Consider the following 8,687-nt stretch of genomic DNA (forward strand, 5'->3'; position numbering starts at 1 on the left):
CACAGCCTCCACTTTCCACACTTTCTCCATCAGTTCCTCCCATCTGATCCTGCCATAGGTGCTGAACAGTTGTTGTTTGGCCTCATTCAACACCTCCTGGCTCTCTGTGGTCCCCTCTCTCTCGAAGTTCTTATGTGCCTCCTCCACCCTTGCCCACACCCTCATGACCTCCGGGTGCTTGGATCTGGAGGAAGCTCTGTTTCTCCTCCTTCATCGGCACCACCTCCTTGTTGCCTCCTCAATTGCAGTGAGAAACCGCCCATATGTTGTATGAGGCTCATCCTCCTCGGCCAGCAGATGTAAGCGGTCTCTCACCTTTGCTGTGTAACTATCCTGGAGGTTGGGGCTTCTTGCAAAGGCCTCCCAATCAGACCGGGCCCTCGGAGCATGCTTGGGGACCCTCAGACTCAGGCGCACCCTCATAGAGACCACACGGTGATCAAAGCCCACAGAGTCGAACGTGTTGTATGCCTATGTGTTCAGGATGGATGTCCTCCATTTCCTCCTTACCAGTATGTAGTCCAGCTGATGTAGCAAACTGGTAGCTCGGTCCTGGAATGTCCATCTCTTGCCCATTTTTTTATGGAACGTGGTGTGGGCGGCCAGAAGCTCATGTTCCTTGAGCATGGTGGCTACGTGTTCTCCGTTGTGGTTGGTATTGTTGTGGTATGTGAAGAGGGCATCTTCTGGTCTGAGTCTCGTGTTGAAGTCCCCCAGGATTTTCAGGAAGTTGTGAGCCAGCACGTGGTGGATAGCTGTTCTCAGGTCATCATAGAACGTCTCCACTTCTTTGATTGGTGCTGCGTTGGTGGGAGAGTACACACTCATGACAGTTGTTACTGGGTTCCCCTCGAAATCAGTGACAAGGATCCTGTTGGTGTGCTGGTGTACCAAACGGAGGGCCTTTTGCGCTCGAGGGCTCACCATTATCCTCACGCTGCCTGTCGCAGCCTGGGCGTCTTTGCACCATGCAGATGAGTTCCCACACTTCCCAAATCATCCCCCTGAAGCTAAAACTGACCAACTCCTCTCCCTCAATTTGGAGCAAAAATGACTATCTGTCATCTATAATAAGATTGCACTTCTGAGTCCGGTCCCCACTGTATTACCTAAAAACACTTGGGAACAGGATTTGAGAGTAGGCATATCTGACAGCCAGTGGAGGGACATTTTAAAACTGGTCCATATATGCCAGGCATGGTCTATTGCATTGGAAGGTTCTCCGTAGAGCCCTTTTCACCAATGTTAAACTTGCTAAAATATCCCAATCACAGTGATGCTTGTAACTTCTGTAAGCAGTCTCCAGCTGATCATTCACATATGTTTTGGACGTGTCCGAGGCTGACCAACTTTTTGTTCGATATATTCCAAACTCTCAAACAGGCTCTCAATACAAATTTAGAACCGAACCCTTTGACTGCTCTTTTTGGTCTCCCTCTGACCAAACATTTGCCCATAACTACACAGTGTGTCATTGCCTTCACTACCCTGCTGGCCAGGCGTGCCATTCTTCTCAAATGGAAACATGTTTCTCCTCCAAATCACAACAGCTGGATACGTGAAATCTTATGATGTCTGCAGTTAGAGAAGTTAAGGTTCTCACAGAAAGGATCTCTGATACCGTAGAAGTGAATGCTTCAGAGACTGGAGTAGGAGGAGTATTGTCCCAGCGCTTTGGAGAAAAACCTAAGCTGCACCCCATAGCCTTCTTTTCCAAAAAACTGTCACTGGCAGAACAAAATTATGACATCGGTAACCAAGAACTTCTTGTGATCAAGCTGGCCCTAGAGGAATGGAGACATTGGCTAGAGGGCATCATCCATCCATTTACCATCCTTACAGACAATAAAAACCTAGAGTACCTCAAAATCGCTAAATGATTTAATTCATGTCAAGCCAGATGGGCACTATTCTTCACCTGATTTTGGTTTTCCATTTCTTATTGTCCTGGTGCCAAAAATACTAAGGCCAACACCCTCTCTAGACTTCACACAACCTCAAGTACCAGCAGAGAACCTACTCCCATCCTGGCCTCCAACTGTTTTGTCGATGCAATCACATGGGAAATAGATAAAGCCATAGCCCAGGCACAGCCACACAACCTTAAGGACACCCACTGTCCTGGCCTCATATACAGTTAGGTCCATATATATTTGGACACTGACACAAATTTTGTTTTTTTATCCATTTACTGAAACATATTCAAGTTATAGTTATGTAATGGACATGGACATAAAGTCCAGACTTTCAGCTTTCATTTGAGGGTATCCACATTAAAATTGGATGAAGGGTTTATAGGCCGTAAGGTGAACCCCGTTTTCGTTTCATCTCGCTCCGACGTCTCCGAACTACGAAATATTTATTTTAAAATTAAGAATGAGTACTAGAAAGTGTGGTGAAAAAAGTTCTCACCTTATAATCCTGTCAATTCCTCGCACCGAGCGATCGCGTGGCGAACTATTTTCCTCTAAAAATGACGTGTCAGGACATCACGTGACCGGTCTGGACCAATCGCGTTGCCGATTTTTGACCACAGATCAGCTGACAGCTTGCGTAATTACAGTCACATTAGTAGAAAGTCTCCAAAACACCCTCTAAATAGTGCTTTAAATACATCAAAGACAATATTGCATATATGTGGTATATTGAAGTGTTTATATTATTAGAATAAAAATAATTTTTATTATCACCATTATTATAGTACAAAATATGGTGTAATGGTCTATGACTAGGACCATTCATGTATTCATTCTCTTAGGTTATTAACTATAAAGTACTGATCAACCATAAAACAATTTGCTTGAAAAACAGACCTACAATATTACACAGGCAGTAATGGAATAGAGTATTGACTCGTCATTGTGGGCTATACACACCATGGATTAGCCATAAAATGGCATATATAATATATAGGCAATGCGTGTGATTTCAGATCAAGATTTAAGAAATTGTGCAGGAAGGAGAAGAGTCCATAGGAATAATAATACACAATAATAATAATAATACAACCTATATATAATATTGCAGTTCTATTGCTCAGTTCAGAGGCACAATGGCAGGGATTCAAGTATTCACTACCTATGCAGCGGCACAGTAGAGGTAGGTAAACGCACTAGGCAGCACTATGCACCTGCAGCAGCGGCAACAAAGAAGATGCAAGACTGAGTCATCATACATCACACAACAGAACTGTGTGGCAAATTGCAAACTTTAATAGAAAATGTAAACAACAAAACAGTGATATATACACACTACAAATTTATATATGTACACAAAAAATATATATTATTTTATATATATATATATAAAAGTCCTGTGGCATGGTGCAAAAAGGCAGGGGTCAGCATCCATCAGCAAAATCTACAGTTTGGTACATCCTGAGAAAGAAAGAAAGCACTGGTGAACTCATCAATGCAAAAAGACCTGGACGCCCACAGAAGACAATAGTGGTGGATGATCGCAGAATAATTTCCATGGTGAAGAGAAACCCCTTCACAACAGCCAACCAAGTGAACAACACTCTCCAGGAGGTAGGCATATCAATATCCAAATCTACCATAAAAAGAAGATTGTATGAAAGTAAATACAGAGGATTCACTGCATGGTGCAAGCCTCAAGAATAAAAAGGCTAGATTGGACTTTGCTAAAAAAACATCTAAAAAAGCCAGCACAGTTCTGGAAGAACATTCTTTGGACAGATGAAACCAAGATCAACCTCTACCAGAATGATGGAAAGAAAAAAGTATGGCGAAGGCGTGGTACAGCTCATGATCCAAAGCATACCACATCATCTGTAAAACATGGCGGAGGCAGTGTGATGGCTTGGGCATGCATGGCTGCCAGTGGCACTGGGTCACTAGTGTTTATTGATGATGTGACACAGGACAGAAGCAGCTGGATGAATTCTGAGGTATTCGGAGACATACTGTGTGCTCAAATGCAGCCAAACTGGTTGGCATTTCATAATACAGATGGACAATGACCCAAAACATAAAGCCAAAGCAACCCAGGAGTTTATTAAAGCAACGAAGTGGAATATTCTTGAATGGCCAAGTCAGTCACCTGATCTCAACCCAATTGAGCATGCATTTCATTTGTTAAAGACTAAACTTCAGACAGAAAGGCCCACAAACAAACAGCAACTGAAAACCGCTGCAGTAAAGGCCTGGCAGAGCATTAAAAAGGAGGAAACACAGCATCTGGTGATGTCCATGAGTTCAAGACTTCAGGCAGTCATTGCCAACAAAGGGTTTTCAACCAAGTATTAGAAATGAACATTTTATTTACAGTTATTTAATTTGTCCAGTTACTTTTGAGCCCCTGAAATGAAGGGATTGTGTTTAAAAATGCTTTAGTTCCTCACATTTTTATGCAATCATTTTGTTCAACCCACCTGCATCTGAATTGTTTTGTTCAAAATTCATTGTGGTAATTGTAGCCCTGTGCTATATTTTGGGTTCAATTCATCTGATGGGTTTAACAATGTTAAAATGGTTAAAACCGTTTGAAATGCATTTTCCAAGCACTTGTAATAATCCTATGCCAAATGCTTTTGTTTTCTACAATTTTGTATTTTGTTTCCTTTTCTAATATTTGATGAATTATTTTCCTAATTTCTGATTGGTCGAGGACTCTGACCCCTGAACTGTTGTGTAACGGGAAGTAGAGAGCGCGAGAGAATTCGGTTCGTCGGAGGATGGTGAAGGGGACAGTCAGCTCGTTTGTCTCCTCTCGCTAGCCTGTGTTTAGCCTAGACTTTCCCAGGCTATGGGGGAGATTCTGCAGCCAAGTGTTCGGCTAGAACACTTTAGAAAGCAGTGGACTTTAGACATGTGCTTTGGGACACTTTCCTTTTTATTCTGTGAGAAGTTTTAATCTCAGCCCGTCGTGAAAACCGCAAGTGACCGGCACGAGAGCACACGAGTTCCAGAGACAGTGAAGAGGGTTTGCTACACCGTTGCTGTGCTACCCGGTGGCTGTGCTTGTGGAACTGAGTACGTGAACCGTCCTGAACACCGGAGGAGTTGGGGATTCGTTTGGACAAGGCGACCGACACCAGCGACGCGGTGAGGGAACGGGAGATTCGGTGCTGCAGGAGTCCATGCGGGAGTCGCGTGTCCCATGAGGAACAAGCTACGACCAGGGCCACGCTTCAGCTGCGTGATCGCACACAGTCAGCACGTGAACACTCGCTACTTCTCTACTCTTCTATTCGCAACGACAAGGTACAGGCCTCGGTTTCATTTTATTTATGCTCATTTAGTGAAGCGGCCAGTGTTAAGTTTTAATGGTCACAACGCACCCGAGCATCGTTCAGGTCTGCAACTGGGTACTTTTTTGGGTTATTTAGTTATCTTAAAGCCGGCATAGGTTATTTACAAGTGACTTTGGTATTGCACTGAAGGGTTTGCTTATTGCATTTAAAGTGACTTCTATGGACACTGAGGGTTTCATTTAACTGAGGTACATTTTTTCATTAAAGGGTATATTTCAGTTTAAAGGGGAACTTTGAATTTAAGGGTCTTTGTGCTAAGGCACATAGATTATTGAACATATATTGCTATAAGAGCATTTTAAGTTTCATTTTAAGTTTGAACCCACTCTAAGGAGTGTGTATTTTGGTTTATTGAATAACAAGACAATAGGGGTATTTCATTTCATATTTTATTGTAATTTCATTTAAAATCATTTTTCAGTAAAAAGTAAAAAGACACTTCATTTTGCAATTCATTATTTCATGGTGATATTTTTACTTGGTTAAAAAGTTAAAAAGGGTATATTTACAGGACATTAAAAGGTAACAACTCATAACCAATCCGATCAAAACTACTGCTGTTTTATCACCTCTACTGATAAGAACTCAGGGCGCCCCATAGTTAATTAGTTGATTTGGATGATTTTAGATGTCATGCCAGTAATGTAGGCATGGGGCCGCTACATAATGTACAGAACCAAAAATAGAAAAATGTTGTCTCTGTCCAAATATTTATGGACCTAACTGTATGTCCCTCCACAGTTCCAAGGACAGCTCATCACCTGGGCCTATTCATTCCCAGCAACAGGACACCTAGGTAGTCAGAGAATGTATCAAATCTTGCAAAATAAGTATTGGTGGGAAAACATATCAGAAATCAACCAGCCTGTTTCCTCCTGTGCTCAAGCAAAAGTGCCTTGAGCTCCACCCACTGGCAAACTCAGCCGCGGGCTGAGAGGCTGCGCGGGAGCGAGGCTGCGTGAGAGCGGGCTGAGAGTGGGCTGAGCGAGAGTGGGCTGAGAGGCTGCGCGAGAGCGGGCTAAGAGGCTACAACATCGACTTTCTGCACCTCAACCCTGAAGCTGTTATAGCTATAACTCTTCAACAGAAGGTCCCAGGAAGATAAAACGGTGAGTCCATTCCAATTTATTCAATACAAGTATTCTTTCCATTTTCAATCATGCCCGCTCGCGGCCAGAAAAGTCAAGCAGAAGATGAGTTCGTGTCAGTGGGGGTAATGAAAGAAATGATGGAACAGAACAAAGCGTTCTATGAGGATCTCTTAAAAAGACAAGAAGCGATTTTTCAATCCTTTACCCAGATGTTAATGGATTCAGCTAACAAGCACACTGATTCCCTTGTGAGAGAAGTTCAGGAAGTCAAGTCATCACTACAGTACTTGCAAGCAGAAGTCGACACTCTTAAAACTTTACTGAAAGAAGCTCAAACAGATGTCAATGCACTGAAGGCCACCGTAGAGTCACTTAAGTGTATCAGGTCTCAAGACATGCCAGAGATTGCTAAGAAAATGGATTACTTATGGCCCTTTTCCACTACCCTTTTTCAGCTCGCTTCAGCTCACTTCAGCCCGACACGGCTCGCGTTTCGACTACCTTAGAGCAGCATGACTCAGCTCGCTTCAGCCCTGCTTAGCACCCAAAACTCGCATGGTTTTGGAGTAGGGCTGAAGCGAGCCAAACCAAGCCGAGTGGGGCTAGGGGCGTGAGCAGACACTCCCCTGTGCACTGATTGGTGAGGAGGAGTGTCCTCACATGCCCACACACACCCCGCGAGCACGCTGGGATCTGTAAACACCGTAAACCCAGAAGAAGAATAATTACGAATTATGAGAATTTCTGAAGCCTTATGCGCCTCGCCTCATCTATACGCTCTTACCAGTATCTGTTGTCGTTGTCGGTGACAACAAGCCACAGCACCAAGACCAGCAACACTAATGACTCCATGTTTATTGTTTACTATTTGGGTCATGAGACTACCGCTTAAAAGATCACTGATGTCACTGTTTGTGCCGCCTAACGACATCACGTGACATCCACCCACTTTTGCTAACTCCACCCAATGTGTCCACCCACTTCCAGCCAGCATGGTTCAGCGCGGTTGTAGTCGAAATGCAACTCCAACAGCCCCGCTCAGCTCGACTCAGCCCGACTCAACACGGCACGGCTCAGCCCAACTCAGCTGCGTTGGTAGTGGAAAAGCGGCAATAGAAGACTAGATGCCTCACCGCGTATTCCAGAAAGTCCGCACAGGGTGGCCATCTTACCACAGGCAAGCTTTTCCACAGAATTTGCAGTACACTGAGGTAAGACCATTGAGATGCTTAAATGTTTATATTCTTATCTCGCTGAAATTTTGACATATATACAAATGGTTTGATTTCTTAAAACATTATTAATGTGGTTGTAATTCTGGGTGCTTGAACATGCTAAAATCGTACCTTTTCTCTTCAAAAACGACTTACTGCAGCTTTGTCAAAGTTGTGTTTCATGCTAGGCTAGCTCGTAGCACCAACTAATTTTACATGGAAGGTCATGAGATAATATTTTCAATAACTGAAGTTGCACTTGCACATGGTTTTCATTTTCAGGTTGGTTAATTTAAAACAACTTACATTATGATTTCTATAGGAAATTAAATTACTGACTGTGACGAGATGCCAGACTTCTGCGCGGCTTTCGGTTGCTCGAACCGGCAATGTCTGGAAAGTAGGGCATGCGGGATCACCTTTCACCAGTAAGATAATACATCATTTTTTTAAGGATAATCGGTAGCGTTATTTACTTAGTTAAATAATGTCCAATACAGTTCCTGATATGAGCAGCCGGGCTAGGACAACAGTATCATACTGTATTGTTACATTTGGGTGTGAGGTTGTAAGTGAGTAAGCTGTTTATTTAACTTTAGCTTCCCCTACGGCCCTATCACATGTAAAAATATTTTCACTAAAAATTGGAAATAAATTGTATGGTTATTTGTCCTAAGGCCGCAGTTATCCATAAGTATGCAGGGTTAGGCTTCTCACAGCATAGGAATTTCAGCATGTATCCTGTCTTACAGTTTGTAGTATACTGAAATATTTTCGCCAAGCTATGCGTATTTTTTTAAAACATAAAATGATTATTCATCATTAATATCATAAATACATACTTCCGTTTGTTTGTTTTTTATATAACAAACCAAACCGTTTGAATATCGATTGAAATTTGAGGAAGTTACCGTAAAATACCAAATAATAGCCGAGTTCCAATTAACCACCGAGTTCCCTTTAACGGCCGGGTGTACGCGTGTGTTGTGACAAATAAAGGCCGGTTCCGAATACTCGCCGGGGTCTAAAAAAAAAAAGTGTCCAAACGTTCTATCTAGAATCTTGAGGCTTCTTTCTTCAAAACATTCTTTTTACCTCAGATAGCAT

At 42.8% G+C, this 8,687-nt stretch overlaps 1 pseudogene; it reads right to left on the reverse strand.

The window, feature by feature from the left end:
- Positions 1-210: 210 nt before the first annotated feature.
- Positions 211-8,687, reverse strand: LOC132899059 (craniofacial development protein 2-like; annotated as a pseudogene).

Source organism: Neoarius graeffei, chromosome 15 (assembly GCF_027579695.1).
Source record: "Neoarius graeffei isolate fNeoGra1 chromosome 15, fNeoGra1.pri, whole genome shotgun sequence".
Taxonomy (NCBI): Eukaryota; Metazoa; Chordata; class Actinopteri; order Siluriformes; family Ariidae; genus Neoarius; species Neoarius graeffei.